At 34.0% G+C, this 17,500-nt stretch overlaps 1 protein-coding gene across 4 annotated transcripts in view; it reads right to left on the bottom strand.

Annotated features, from left to right (window-relative positions):
* Nucleotides 1-17,500, bottom strand: part of LOC115218041 — a 415,719-nt gene that overhangs the window by 160,796 nt on the left and 237,423 nt on the right. For all 4 annotated transcript variants that reach the window (XM_036507809.1, XM_036507808.1, XM_029787795.2 and 1 more), the window contains one exon: nt 2,448-2,530. The gene's annotated coding sequence lies outside the window, so the exon portion shown is untranslated. The remainder of the gene's footprint in view (nt 1-2,447; nt 2,531-17,500) is intronic.

The raw sequence follows: 17,500 nt of genomic DNA, 5'->3' as shown, positions 1-17,500 counted from the left end.
CATTGTTAATGTGTCTACTAAAATGTTGTTCAGATGTGTATGGTTATTTCTTAACTTTATCAATATATGATGATGGATTATTTGAAGAGGATGTAAGAGGTTATACAACCGCATCAATAAAACTATCGATAAAATTAGATGAGAAGAAAGCAAACTATGCACAGTGATAGACGTCTGTTTTTTTCTTCTTACTCTTAGTGTATATAAATGGGCATTTGAGTGAGTGTGTGTGAGTATGCGTGTATGTGAGTATGCGTGTATGTTCGTGAGTATATGTGTGTGAGTATGCGTGTGGGATTATACCTGTATGTGTGTGAGTATATATGTGTGACTATGTGTGTGTAAGTATGCGTGTGTGAGTACGTGTGTGTTTGCTTGTGTGTATATGTGTGGGTACATAGAGGTATATACGTAGAAATACATTAGTACAGGTATATATATATATATATATATATATATAATATATATATATATATATATAGATGCGTACATGCTCTTATGCATATGTTTACACAAGTCTGGGTGTGTTTGAGCGTGTATGCTAGAAAGAGAGACGGAGTGTGTGTGTGTATGTGTGTATAGTGTGGTTGTGTTTCTAGGATAAATTTAAGGCCTAAAACTGTACGGGAAGGGATAGTGAATTCCAGTAAACTTAGTACTTTATTGCTGATTCAAATTATCGAACCTCGTGGGATGAAAAGCGTCGTTGACAACGATGGTATTCGATTTCGAGACATAAACAGCCAGAACAAATACTACAGAACAATCGTTCAATTGGCTCAACGATGTTTTACATTTTACCGCCTTAATATACAAACATACGTACACACACAAATATGTATTGTTGATCCTACCATCAGGGAAGAGTGCACTACATACATACATCCATACATACATACATACATCCATACATACATACAAACATACATACAAACATACATACATATATACACACATACACACATACATTTATACATACATACATACATACACACATACATACATACACGCATACATACACACATACATACATACATACATACACACATACATACATATATACATACATACATACATACATACATACATAGGGACAGACAAATAGATAGACATACTCACAAATATTTATATAATTACTGTATGCTATGTATGTATGTTATGTGTACAGTCGCTATCTAATATAGACCTCTAAGAGATATATTTGTGAAGAAAAATAATCAATATTCAAGCTCCCACTAGAGCGCGAAATTATTTGCCTTTTCCAAGATCGCAACTAGCTGACTGTAAAAGGGGATTTTCAAATTGCGGTCAGACAAATAGTCAGTCTTCCTCACCTCCGCATATTTCAAAGCTTTTCTTTCAATTCACTTTCCGATACAATGTAATTCATCGTTTGTATTAAACCTATTTTCTCATGATATTATATCCATTATAAAATACTTATTTCACATGGCAAATTTTCTCGTTCGATACACTTTCTCTGGAGACATATTTGACCAACAAAGCTTATACAAGTTAACGTTCACCATATGAACTCATGCGATTGAAAATAATTGAAATCTGACGAGGGACATTATTCATATTCTTTTTTTTTTGTTGTATTTTCTTTGGAACACATTATTGGGAATGTTTTCTATGAGTTCTGAAAGTCAGGAATGAGATGATTCTTTAAATACTTATCTATTACACGCAGAGTGCCACAGGTAGCTCAATGGAATCGGTAGAATATTTCTTTTTTTTCATTTCAGAATTAATGGAACTACAAAGCGAAATATTCTTCAGTGTGTTAGGATTTTGTGTCAGCATATACAGAAACGAATCTAATTATTTAAAACAACCCAATCAGGCGTTTGACATTTTAGCTCCGCAGTATGTATGAACACAGCGTGATTACTAACTTCTAAGTTGTTATATTAGTGAAAGTTGTATGATAAGTCATAGATTAGATAGCAGTTTGAAGTCTTTAATAATCTACTTAGTCTATGTGGTACCAACATTTTGAGAATGTTGCTGAAATTGATAGCTGAAAAATTCCTCTTCGTGTCGGGTTTAATTTTTTTTTTTTTTTAGAAATGAGACAGAATTCTGAGAACAAGAGTGGCAATGATTTCATTTTAATCAAGTTCTTTAACAATTAATTTGAACAATTCCAATAGATCTGTAAGACCAACGAAAAAACCTCCACCACTGTCGATATATTTGTGGTAGTTTTTCCAATCGGGAAAGCAAAAAAACAAAAAAACAAAAAAAATTCAACTAATTGCTTAGGGCAATGACAGGAGTTTTAGGGAGTAGACTACTGATGTTATTAAAGTATTTTTAAAAGAACGAATAGGAATATATTTCATCGATAAAACTATATAAAACATTGATAATTGAGCATTTAATGGAGGAAAAAAGTAATGGATATGTATCACATTATATAACATATCAGTAATATGACTCACCTAATTTATGCATCCACCAAATTAATTCACCGAAGTAATTAGTTTTGAAATCAATAAAAGCGCAACGAGATGAATGTGTAATCCTGAAAAGAAACAAAAAAAAACTGAATTTTCTTCAACTGAAAGAATAAACAAAAATGATATAAGTTAAATAAATTGTGTATGCGAACCTAATGTTAGGATTATTTAACTATAAAACAAAAAGAAGATGCTGCTCTATATACCATCGGTCATTGAGTTAGGGATAAACATGAATTTTACGTCCCCAAAGTCCATTCCCTCCTCACCGTGGTGGGGACGCTGGCAACGGGTAGTGCAAGAGCTATGCCGTCGGGAACGTCGGTTCCTAGTAGGGCCACCCAAGGCGGGTTGGTCTGACACCGAGTAATATTAGGGCCACAACCCGGCAGACGGGGCTCTGGTGAAAATCCTCGGATTGTCTCTTTCGGCAACCGGTGGCTCTTCGGTCGTTCTGTGCCTGCGTCTGCGGACAATCTGCGGTAAAAAGGATGTCTCTACATGCGGGATTGTTGAGGACCGCTTGTGAAATCCATATATTCCCACGAAACTTCTTCCAAGGAAGAAACCGACTCAACTCGCCCAGGGTGAATGTCGCCACAAGTACAAGTAAGAGTAAACATGAATTTACGAAAGGAATAAAAGACATGTGATGTGGTATACAAGGAATATACGTAATGGTAGAATGAAGATGCAATTATCAAACATTGATGAATTTCTTTAATCCTTCTGGACTAATGCTATAAAAATATGGGCGTGCATGTGAATATGATTGAACAGCTTTAATAAAATTTGAAATTCTACAATGCATAACCCTGCTCTTTAATGCATCCAGTATGATTTTATGAATGTGTGTAATACATGGATTGTTATCTCGCCAGTCAATGATAGAAGGTCACATACGAAGAATTATTCTCTCTCTATGTCGTTTGTTTTGTTGCTAATTCACAACGCGATAAGAATTACTCGCAAGCACACAAGCACCCAATACATCCCATGCTGGGTTGAATACGTCTAAAGCAATCTTATGAATTGATTGCGAGTTAGTTTCTTAAACACAGAACAGATGAAAGACGACGTGGAATTCTGCAGTGATGGAACTCATAATTGAAAGGAATGTGATAAACACCAAAGTATTTTTAGCTTGACACTTTGGCTTCTATCATTGAATCTTCCTTTAAGCAAGAAGGATATTAATCGTAGAAAATATGAATTTACATCAAAGGCAACAGAAAACTATATTTCCATTCAATCGATAACAAATAGAGAAACCTTAAACGAAAGAATTATCTCCAAATTAACTGTGTTGGTTTCTCTTGTCATGTTCCGTACGTTCTGCTTTACTTATTTTTTTTACCTTGTATTTGTTACCTGAAACCTTACAGCTACATCATTTACGGTCGATTAGGCGAGTTTCAATTAATCCATATTTCACGTGAAATAGATTGTAGAAGACTTTAGATTTTATTAAAAAAAGAAACTGGAATTACAATAGATTAAAATAAAACACAAATATAATTATTTCAACATTTGATTGCGACACCTTGTGATGTATTCTACATTATACATGTTTCGTACCGTACAACTTTTCTCTAATCTTTGAATTGCATATTCGCGAAATATATTGTGATATTTAAAGTTCTATAAAGCATCCAAATGAAGGAAGTGTGGATATATGTAGTTGAGATGGGTGGCGAGCTGGCGGAATCGTTAGCACGCCGGGCAAAAGGTTTTGCCGCATTTCGTCTTTCCTCACGTTCTGAGTTCAAATTCCGCGCAGGTCGACTCTGCTTTTCATCCTTTCGGGGTCGATAAAATAAGTACCAGTTGAGTACTGGGGTCGATGTAATCTTTCTACCCTATCCCTCAAACGTTTTGGCATTGTGCCAAAATTTGAAGACGATACTTATAGCTTAGAATAGAACAAGCTAGAAAACAATAAATAATCGAAATAGCTAAATTAAATAATCTAATTTCGATAAACAATTAACATCCTTAGGGAAAAATTGGAACCAAACACGTTCATCCAGCCTGCAATTTATATATGCTGCACCTAGCTAAAGGGAAAATAAATATTGATCTCATTTTAAGATCCCACAATATTCCGGTATTGTTTCATGTATTTCTTTTGGAGGAGCGATGCTTATAAAATGGGACATTAGAACTGCAGAGAAATTTGTATTTGAATTTGTTGGGCAACAGGTAAGCAGAAACTGAAACCTGTTCCTTGTTGCATCACTAAGCATTCATTCCATGCGTGAAGGAGTATGACTTGGTAACATACTACCTTCTTGGTTTTATTTATTTAAAATACATTCCTCCAAGACACTTTGACCACCATATATATATATATATATATTATATATTTATATATGCATATATGATAAAAACACACTTATACATATTTATATATATATATGTAAATATATATATATATATATGTAAATATATATATATATATGTAAATATATATATATATAATATATATATATATATATATATATATACATATATATATATATATATATATATATATAATAATAAATATATAATAATATATAATAATAAATATATAATAGTAAAATATTATCCAAAATTACAGGGAAAAATCAGATTTAGGGTTAAATCCAATTTTATAGTAAAATATTATATAATATAATTCGAGACAAAACCACTATTTTAAAACCAAACAAGGAAAGACTTAATCAATATATAAAATTTTAATATAATTAAATAAATTATTTATTTTATTTATTTTATTTATTTATTCAATTTATATTAAAATTGTATATATTGATTAAGTCTTTCCTTGTTTGGTTTTAAAATAGTGGTTTTGTCTCGAATTATATTATATATATGTATATATATATATATAATATATATATATATATATATATATATATATATATTATATATATATATATATATATATATGTGTATATGCTGGCGGGCAGCTGTGTATATATGCGTATATACCACACCACTTGACATCTTGTGTTATTTTATTTACGCCACCATAACTTAGTGGTGCGGTAATAAGATAGATAGATTAAGCACTAAGTTTAAATCGGATAAATACCGGGATTAATTTTTTTTCTGATGAATCCCTTGAAATCGGTGTCCGAACGGTAGCTCAGTCCATTGTAGGAAATAAGTAAAATTATAATAGGAGAGCATAAGGAATAGAGAGAGGATATGGGGGGAGAGAGAGAGAGAGAGAGAGAGAGAGTGACAGTCGGGAAGAAGTGAATTAGATCTAAATTGGAAAAAAGAACAGAAGTGTTATGTTGTCTGGATTTAGTGATAATTTATGTTTTTACGTAAAGCTATGTAAATCAATGTCACTAAATAGAAACAAACATCAATCATTCTGTACAAGCGAACGATCACCAGTTTAAACGTTGTCTATTCCATAGGCGTTAGCTCTATGAGTGACTCTGTTTTACTGTTTGCTCTAATGAATATTTAAAGAAAGATCTCTATGGAACTTAACATACGTAGACTGTCTGTGTTCATTTTCCATCCAACTGCATTCCAGTGATATCCTAAAGGCCATAAAAACGCAGCGAAACAATTCCAGCGGAAAATTCTACTTGTAGTTACAATTTTCGAAAATGCTAGAGTATGCTTAAAGGAAATTACGAAACCTCTCAATAATTACATTAAAATAAATGGCGCCATGTTTTTGGTGCTGTTACTGCAATCTCAATTTGTTGATTGATAAACTGTTCGCCAAGCTAATTACGAAGTCAGTTTATTTGTTTCAAGACAGCATTATTCAGATAATAAAAGATATTTCGAAACAATAGCTTATTGATAGATGGTAGCTGCTTCTAACATGAATGGTGAAAAGAACTTCCCTGTTATGTCACCCGACAAAAGTCATATGATAAACTGTGTTCAGGTGTTATAACATTTCAGTTGATATTTTTTCATATTTTACTTCCTAGCTTCTAAACAAACAATACTGTCATTTCAGAGAATTGAATTTTTATATGCTTGGCAGCTATATTGTCAATTATACATGTATCGAATTCTTTCAGACTTTCCCGTCAAGAAAGTTTTGCCTGTTGTTATTATGCACCCTGCATTAGCAGCAGTCACAGCATATATATATATATATAAAAGATTATCATTCTTTTAATAATAAATAATTAACTTTTAATTTTCCATCTTCATGTCTTCAATGAATTGATCATGCGGTGCTCCAGCATGGCCCCAGTCTAACAACTAAAACAGGTAAAAGATAATATCTATCTATCTATCTATCTATCTATCTATCTATCTATCTATCTATCTATCTATCTATCTATCTATCTATCTATCTATGTGTGTATCTATCTATGTGTGTATCTATCTATGTGTGTATATATATATATATATATAAACGTATTTGATATAGCCTGCCGCTAGACAAACGCATCATATTTCATTTAGACTTCATTGGATCGATTAATTATCCAAAATTATAGATCAGTTGGCAAGCAAGACATCCGTTTCAAAAATAATATGCTTTAAGTAAATTGTGTATACATTGAGACGAAATGGAAGTTTGTGACAAGCAACAGTTACCAGACCACTTTCTCTTTATTATCACTCATAGTCAAGGGACGCATTTTTATCAGATGCCATTAGTGTAATAATTGTAGAGATATGGTATATGTTTCTTGTCACCTGAGAATTATATCTTATTCTCTGATGTCACTCAATGTAACCTAATTAACAAGAGAAAACAAGACGAATTCTAAGAGATCTGTAAGAATATTAATATAGAATTTTATGCTTTTGACCGTTGGAAGAAATCATATTAAGTAAAATTAGATTAAATAAAAAAAAGCAGTATATATATATATATATATATAACAAAATAATATATAAACATATGGATATATACATACATATATGTATATACCTACATCTATATGTATATATATATATACATGCATATATGGGTACAGGACACAAAAAAACGTTGAACAAAATGAGGAATTGGTCCCTTAAAAACAAAAACATGGAAATCGGACTTTTTTTAAACAACGAAAAAACAGAGTACAAGACATACAACACAAGGAATATTCCCCTTCTTCAGTTGTCTCTGTTTCGTCTCCTCCGCGTTTCGAAGGTAAGGAATATATATATATATATATATATATATATATATATATATATATATATATATATATATATATATATATAATATATATATATATATTATATATATATATACATATATATATATATATATATATATATATAATATATATATATATATATATATACGCACACACACACCACACATACTCATGACTATACATACAAATACATACATACGGACGCACAAACACTTACGCATGTGCATCCCCACAGTATATACGAAAGAGAAGTTATTTTATGAAGCATTCAACTAATGCCGTTGGACGGAATATATTTTGGGGAAAGAATAACCTGTGTTATTATGTTTATCATTTCGAGTTGCAAGATTCTTGATGTGAAATCATGTGTTGAAACAGATATTGTTGTATATCGGGACGATCAATGTTTTTTTTCGAATTAAACACACGCACTATATATTTTTCTTTAATCGTTTATTGCTGTTCTTATTTTATTATTTTAATTCATGTCCATTGTCCGGAAATATTTCGTCACACATGTGTGACCTCTTCAGCGAAACTTTTAGTTTTCGTGTGTGTTCGTTTTCGTGTGTGTTCTTGCTCCACTTGCTCCATTCTGACAGAATGGAATAAGTGGAGCAAAAACAGACACAAAAACGAAAATGTCGCTGAAGAGGTCACAGATGCGTGGCGAAAGATTTCCGGACAATGGACATGAGTTTTAAAATAATAATGAAATAAGAACAGTAATAAACGATTAAAGCAAAATACTAAGAGAGGTGGTGTAGACAACAAAGAGATGTATTAGTATAACGCTCGGGAATTGAAAAAGTCTTTAACGTTTCCAGCCTATGCTCTTCCACAGAAAGGAACACAGAAAGAAACAAGGAGAGAAAATAAAAAATGTGTAGTGGCTGGCGACCTGTGTATATATATTTATGTTTGTGTGTCTGTGTCTGTCCCCCATACCATCACTTGACAGCCAATGTTGGTGTGTTTATATCCCCTTAACTTAGCGGTTCGGCACAAGCGACCGATAGAATAAGTACTAGGCTTACAAAGAAAAGTCCTTCAATAACCGCTAAATAATCGCACACACTATATACTGACACATTTTTTCGATTTTATTTCTGCTATTAAATATCATCGCGACAGTCTTCGTATCTACAATGGGGACACGAACTATACGGTGAAAATCCAGAGTTACTTGTGAATTTGTAATAAAAAAGCGAAGGCGGTTTATCAATTCAAAAATCAATATCCACAGAAATAATCATACTTCCTGAGTTTTAATGTTAAAAATCTTCCTGGCTGCCGTCTTTGTAATCCTTGGCGTCTGGCCGTGAAGAGGGAACAGAAAAAGAGACGGACAGACGGGCAGCGGGACGAAAAAAACGCCCATTATAGTAACGTAACAAATCTGCCCATCTACGATGGGAAATAAAGGGATAGTATCGCAAATCTAAGCCCTCTAAATTCACGAACTATACGGGGGCTGGAGTGGAATCCATAATTAAATCTCGTCGACGGAATTTTAACAAAAAGAAATCAAAGGAGATCTATTAATACAAAACTTAATATCACCTAAATAATCATATTTTCTCACGTGTTTTTTTTCTTATTTTTTTTTTGCTACAAGTCTTCCTAGTTACCTCCTTCGTAATCCCGAAAACTATCGTGAAAATTGGTCCAACCGTTTGACCGTGAAGAGGGAACACATGGACATATGGACAGACGAGCAGACAGACGGACATAACGCCCATTTTAGTAAGATGTATGTATGCATGTCATTATTCAGTTTTATTTGAAGATTTCTTTCCAATAGAGAAATAACCAGTTTGTAACCTAAATCCAAGGCTCCTTCATTGGAATTTCAACATGAACGTGATATTTATGTATGTATGTGTATATATGTATATATATGTGTGTGTGTGCAAAATATATTTGTGCATATACATACAACGTGTATATCTCTATTATGCAACATATATATATGTGTGTGTGTATGTGTACGGGTGTGCGTGTGTGCGCTTGTGTTTATAGCTATACAGACAGACACACAAATACGTACATACGCACACACACACACACGTCCTTTCGTGAGAAAGGAATGTAGTGCAAATCGCCCTTTACTATTTTTGAAAGATTGGTGAGGTGAAGGGTGGAAGATTTTTTCAAATCCGAAATCTTACACGAATGCTTTTAATAGAATGGTCTCATTAAAAACTCATATTGTGCCAGAGGTGTTTTTAAACCAAATGAAAGATTAAGTTCTCGACCAAAGACTCTAAAGACTGCATTTGAACACCGAGAGCATAGAACAAAGTCAAACACCGCATCTATTCTAGATCGTCTGAACACATACCGCTGGACTTTGTATCCGAGGCTAAACCAATTCTCCTAATTCGCAAACGCTAAATATGTAGAGGTAAAGAGGAATGAAATATCAGTGCATCCGGTGTCCCAATGATAATTTGCATTATATGCAAATGTATTTAGAGCAACAACACCGAATGGACAATTATCCTTCGCCAAAGAATTAACTCTTGTTTAAAATATATCTATTTGATATAGCTTTGCTCTATCAATTACAATGTTTTTATCTCAGTAATATTGCACAAATGTTAAATACAAGGTAATGTCTTTCCTGTACCTATAACATTTTCAATGTCTTTCACAACAATGGCGGGGAAAGGATATTCTGAAAGACAGAAACCGGGCAGCAAATCTAATTTAATAGGAAAATGTATTTGTTTTTATGATTTCAAAACGATGTCAGGTGAAATTAAGAAACTTGGCAATGTTTCGGATAAAATAAGTGGCGACTTGTTCTACACGTCGTAATGTCAGTTAGACTTTGTTTATTGATCAATTATTCATGTAGCTAATTAGCAACTACGTTTATCTTTAACAAGACAGTATTATTCACATAAAACTGGCAGTTGTTCCGAAACAATAGATTACTGATACAATGTGAGATCTTTTGCTTTGAGGTGTTAATGAATTCTAATTCTGATTCTGCTTCTACAAGTATCAGTCTAAGACGATTATTTTTGTTTTGTTACCGTTTTCTTTTTGAATGCTTAATACCTGCGTAGAGTGGATATGCGTGTGCACGTATACATACATGTATACACATCACTATATCACTGCCTCGCTGTATTTGTCAGACTATCAGATGTTGTTATACATCGCTGGTCACAAGGAACTTTTAATTCTTTCTTTATTGCACCATTGTTTTCCATCTCAGGAGAAGTCGTTTAGCTAAATCGCCTTCTCATTGAGGTGGAGGCCTTCCGAGTCTCCTTTCCCCATAACTTGGTTACAACTCGGCAGCAGTGAATCTTGCAAGATGTATGGCCCAGATGAGCTTGTTTAAGTATTTATCGGCAACGTCATTCTGTCAATTCCATTCTCGAATTATCTCATTCCCGATATGTATCGTGAGTGGAGGCGCAATGGCCCAGTGGTTAGGGCAGCGGACCCGCGGTCATAGGATCGCGGTTGCGATTCCCAGACCGAGACTACTTATATGCATAAGTAGTCTCTATCATTATATATAATTTAAATTTTAATTTCCTTTATATTTAACATTCACTATTAATATCCCTACTCTTTCTGGTAGCTACTTATGACGTTATATCATATAAGGTTTTTTTAAACAATATTAATAGCGTTCTGTCTATCGCTATACAAATCCATCATTTTTTGCTAAAATGTCTTTTTGACGAGTTTCGTTTTTTTCACTTTCCTTAGGAGAAGATTGCATTGTTTATACCATTTATTCTTTTGAATAGTATCAGTGGAATTTCCGAAACATGTGTCGAAAGTAAAAATATTTGTTTACACCTGCGTTAACTCCATTTTTTATTCATATTATTCAAAATATTCAACGTAAACACGAAGTTTCTACCTTTATAAACAAGGAGTTACAACACCTTTACTTATTTTTGCTGCCCTGGTAACTATTTATTTTTTTCCGTGTTAATTGTTAAAAAGGTAAAATACACTCATCTATTTATAATACATATATATATATATATATATATATATATATATATATTATATATTATATATATATTATATATATATATGTATATGTATATATATGTTTGTATGTATATATATACATATTATATATATATATACACACACAGACTCACACACACATATTTACATATACATACACTCACATACACATACATTAGTCGAGAAGAAGCTAGAGCAAACGCTCAATCTTATATAACATGCAGAAAGCGTATTTCTGAAATTCAACGATTGGTAAATACTAGAGCTACATGTAATATTAAATATTATACGTCACATACGATGTAATTTTATAAAGAATAGAATGAAGGAGATGCATATATCTATCAAGAGTGACGCACAGTGTAATTTCAGAGATATTTACCAATATTTACCATTATCAGGTAGTTTGGAAATCCGAGCAAATATTCAGTTATGATAAAGCTCTGCAAGAGAAATTTCTGTGACAGAAAATATTTGGTTACCCTGTTTAAGGAACCCGATTTAATCTATATGTTGCTATGTTTAACATTGTATCACTTTCGTTGCATGCTGTTACTGAAAAGTATTCTTAAGCAAGCTTTCGGTAAAGGTCTCCATCTGGGATATCTTCCTCTCTTCAGCCACAGCGTAGAGGAATAGAAATGTGTAATTGGTTCTTCCAATTGTAGACTGCCAAAGAGGAAAAAATGTTATGGTCTTTTTTGTGTTAGATCTTAATCAATGAGAAGAACGGTTGGGTGATTTTTTTTGTTTGTTTTCGTTTCGTCATTCCAATATCGGTAATATACTCATTACTCTCTTTTACTCTTTTCCTTGTTTCAGTCATTTTCGCTCAATAAATACACACAACGCCCGGTCTGGGAATCAAAACCGCGAGTCCGCTGCCCTAACCACTGGACCATTGCGTCTCCATATATGTGTATATATACGCGCGCACACACACACACACACACACACACACATATATAAGTATATATATATACATATATATATACTTATATTCACATATTTCCCTATTTTTTCCCCTTTTTTACTTGTTTCAGTCATTTGACTGCGGCCATGCTGGAGCACCACCTTTAATCGAGCAAATCAACCCCGGGACTTATTCTTTTGTAAGCCCAGTACTTATTCTATCGGTCTCTTTTGCCGAACCGCAAAGTAACGGAGTCATAAGCACACCAGCATCGGTTGTCAATGCTAGGGGGACACACACAAACATACACACGCATATATATATATATATATACATATATACGACGGGTTTCTTTCAGTTTCCGTCTACCAAATCCACTCACAAGGCATTGGTCATCCAGAGGCTATAGTAGAAGAGACTTGCCCAAGGTGCCACGCAGTGAGACTGAACCCGGAACCATGTGATTGGTAAACAAGCTACTTACCACACAGCCACTCCTGCGCTATATGTGTACATTGTAAAAAAAGTTGGATATATGCATGTTTGTTTGCAATGTATATATTGCGTATATATATTGTATATTATATCTATAGGTGTGTGTGCGTGCGGAGGAAGCGTGTTCGTGTGTGTATGTGTGTAGGTCTGAGTGTGTATGTCGTAATTAGTGGTCTTTCATGCAGAACTTCATGTATTTTGGTCCTATCTTTAATTTAGTAATGTGTGTTAAAATGTGCTCTTACATGTACGATTTCTTGTTCGGAAAGCAATTATGAAATTTTTAAAGAATTTAAATTGATAGCATTCCTCACGTTATTCGAATATTACGTTTTTATTTTGTCTTTATTGCAATATTCACAATATTCTTAAAATTTTGTAGTCTTGGTTCCTTAATTGCAATATTTATATTTTCTCGTTTCTTGAGTAATTCATATTTCATAAGGAAATTTGATTATTCTTGAATTTGTGGAAGATATTCGGCATCTTCTAATTAAATATGCGTGACTTCTAATCCACGCGTGTAATCTTGAAATATCCGGCGTAATATGATTCTGAAATATAATCAAGCGAAATGCATATTTATTTATCACAGGTGAATGTGTAGTAGAAATATGAGCTCACTATTGAATTCCAAAGTAAATATCTTACTGTATAAATATAGAATCAATTAGAGTGGCACTGTGAGTCATGTCAATCGACTAGGATAAACATAAACATATTTCAACTCATATCAATGTCACTTGATAACAAACCTAAGGGGACATTACATAATAAATACTGCAATACACGATATCTGAATAAATGAAGCGATAGTCGAACACGAAAACTCGTTGACTTGAACATGTCAGGCTGGAAAGAAAGTATTGTTACATTTTAATATGGGAAAGATGGAAGGGATTCTTTGGTCGTAATTGATGTATTCAATCGGGATAATAGTTCCCTACATAATGATAACATAATCTCTTCTATTTGGCGAGTGGTTGATCCTTCCGGCGTAATATTCTTTAGATGACTAAACAAAGAACACTCGATATCATTTTAACCTCTTCATAGTTAAGTGACTATTTTCCATCTAAATATTGTTGCAATGATCTGAAGAGATATTAGTTAGACAGAAAAGTGTCGGAGGGGTAAATTAGACGAAGAAAACGTCAATAGTTAATTCCATAATCCTTCCCTATCTTAGTTAATATGTGGTCATGCATCGTCCTTTAAGAGCGGAGCAACTTCCCTTTAAGAGGGACCAATGATGAGCGTTTCTTCTGCAAATTATTGTGTAATGCTACCATTCGAGCATCAATACATCTCTGAACTAACCGTTTCGTTTTGGTTTAACACGTCATTACAGACTATACTCATCATATCCCACCAAACAAAGAGAATTGTTGTTTTGGGGCCTAGTACTTGTTGGTTTTACCATTTTAGTTGGCTGTCGTTTTCGTTCGATATGCTTATAGAGAACTTACTTTCATCACTTATGATGATTCTACACAGGTAAGGTTCGGTAGATCTACTCTTCAATAAAGAGTGGACAGGAAAGTATTTGACTAAGCTGAGAATTAGTCAAATGATGAGGGAGCTACCGACGAAAGTTAGACACTTTTCTGAAGTTATGAAGGGATTTAAACTCGGGGTATGACAGGAATTCCGTTTGCTTTAGATTTTCATCAAATATTATTATCAGAAGCTCAATATTTACGAAATCTAGTCGTCTAGATCAAAGGGAATGTGCAAAAGAAGCACGAAATATCTATACAAAGCAAAGTGAGTTAATGGCGCTCTTAACTGGAACGAAACGAAATAATAATGTTGTGGCCTGACACCAAGACAAATATTTCTAAGAAAGGAGTTTAATAGATAGATCCCACCGTCAATACATAACTTTATTGGTCTTAGTAAATATAGGAATATGAACTTGTTTTAAGTACAGAACGGCCATAACTTTAATTTCAAAAGAATTTGTCCAGACCAGTATTCTCTCCTTCGCTGCTGTTTTGGTAGAAATCAATACAGCAAGAGATCGGAATAGAACACGAAAAGAATCGCTCCCTTACGTATTGTTTTATAGTCTTACCGTTTGCAACCATTTATATTTTACTACCAGACTAAATAATATGGAGAGTCTCGTCCATTTATTTACTGTTTATCTAGTGATGTGATAGAATCTCTAGAAAGCAGCAGGAAATCTGATATTTGTTTGTTGTCTAACAGTCGTATACTTGTAATATAAGTTGTGAAAAAGCTGCTACAGATATTTTGCTCTTTTATTCTTTTACTTGTTTCAGTCATTAGTCTGCGGCAATACTGAGGCACTGCTTTGAAGAATTTTATCCGAATAAAGCAACCCCAGTACTATTTCTTTTTAAAGACCTGTACGTAGTCTATCGGTCACTCTTGCACAATCACTAATTTACGCAGACGTAAACATACGAGCACTAGTCGTGAAGCGGTGTTAGGGGACACATACACAAACACACTCATGCATACATACGTACATACATACATATATGTACACACACATGCATCTGAAATCTGATGCCCCCTTCGTTCAAGGCTGACCATGGGATTGCACCTAGAAAGATACCCTCCCAGGCGCATGTCCGGGCAAAGTTATTTATGGAAGACCAGCAGTCGCCCGTGCATACCAGCCTCCCCTCTCCACGCCACCAGTGTTATCTAAGGGAAAGGCGAAGGCCGATACAGCTTGGCACCAGTATTGTCGCAACTCATTTCTACAGCTCAGTGAACTGGACCAACGTGGAATAAAGTGTCTCTCTCAAGAACACAACACGCAGCCCGGTCCGGGATTCGAACTCACAACCTCAGGGTCGCAAGCTTGACGCGCTAACCACTGAGCCATGCGCCTTCACCATGCATATATGCATACATACATACACATACATACATTCAAACATACATACATCATACATACATACATACATACATACATACATACATACATACATACATACATACATACATGCATATATGTACACACACACACATACGCGAGGTTTCTTTCAGTTTTTGTCTTCCAAATCCACTACCGAAATTTTGGTCAGCTCGAGGCTATTGTAGAAGAGATCTACTCAAGGTGCGTCACAGTAGGACTGAATCTGGAGTCATTTGGTTTTGAACCAAACTTCTTACTATACCGTCATAACACACCACACAGCCACACCACATAATTATGCTCGCTTCCTCTTTGATCTACTTCAGACGTTACTTCCCTTCACATCATTTTCTACTTTGCACAAATAACGAATGAGTGATGGACGGAGCTCAGAAAGCCTTTATAGTTCTTGTTATGCTTGTTAAAAACGATATATTTATTGGTCATCGGGAATTTACGCGATATTTCTTAATCATCTCTGATTTAAATCTGCAATACTAATTTAATCTTAGGGATAAACAGATTTTCCTTTGTTTTTCCCCTATTGTAATGTGATAGCGACAACAAAAAATATACCTATAATAACGAATCTGTTAATTCCTTTATCTTCAATAAAATACTTAATAATGTAACCACTATCGGTTTGTGAGACGTTATTCTACCTAGCTATCAATTTACAGTTCATCCTTTTTAGATGCCAAATAATAAAGCATTTTCTATTGATGTTTCCCTCTCACATTAACTATTAATTTTATGTATTCGAAACCCCAAATACCGATCCATACGACGTCATTCTATGCGACATTTAACTTAAATTGTGGCTTTGATTCGTCTGTGAGTTTCTTCACATCCACCGCTTATGCGATAATGAAATGAACACTTTTCGTCCGAATAACTTTCTCCAGAACACACACATACGCACTCAAATACAAACGCACACACACACACACACACACATGCACACACATATACAAGTATATATATATATATTTCGTTTTTGTATTTCGTTTGCGAGAATCTCTATGTGAATTCGTTTCTTACAGCATAATTAATTGTGCCTGGAGAGAGTCATTATGTTTTAATGCCATATTAATTAACATTTTAAACGTTGCAAGAACGGTGAATATATTAATTATTGCAACGGTTTCGTTGCAAGAAGGAACGAAAATCTTAGAAAAAAATAGATAACGAGCAGGTGTGGCTGTGGTGAGAAGCTTGCATCTCAACCGCATGGCTCAGGATTCAGTTCAGCAGCGTCGAAACTAGAGTGAGTCTCTGCTATTGCAGCATTGTGAATGGGTTTGATAGATGGAAACTGAAAGAACCCGTCGTGTAATTATATATGTATGTATGTATGTATGTTTGTGTGTATATGTATATGTATATATGTATATATATATATATATATATATATATATATATATTTACGTCGGGCTTCTTTCAGTTCCCGTCTACAAAATCCACTCATAACGCTTTGGTCGGCCCGAGGCTATAGTAGAACACACTTGCCCAAGGTGCCACGCAGTGGGTCTGAATCTAGAGCCATGTGGTTGTTAAGCATGCTTCTTAGCACACAGCTAGTCTTGCGCCT

This window comes from Octopus sinensis, linkage group LG12 (assembly GCF_006345805.1).
Source record: "Octopus sinensis linkage group LG12, ASM634580v1, whole genome shotgun sequence".
Classification (NCBI taxonomy): Eukaryota; Metazoa; Mollusca; class Cephalopoda; order Octopoda; family Octopodidae; genus Octopus; species Octopus sinensis.
Note: the sequence above shows the minus strand (reverse complement) of the source record. Positions and strands in the feature narration are given on the sequence as shown.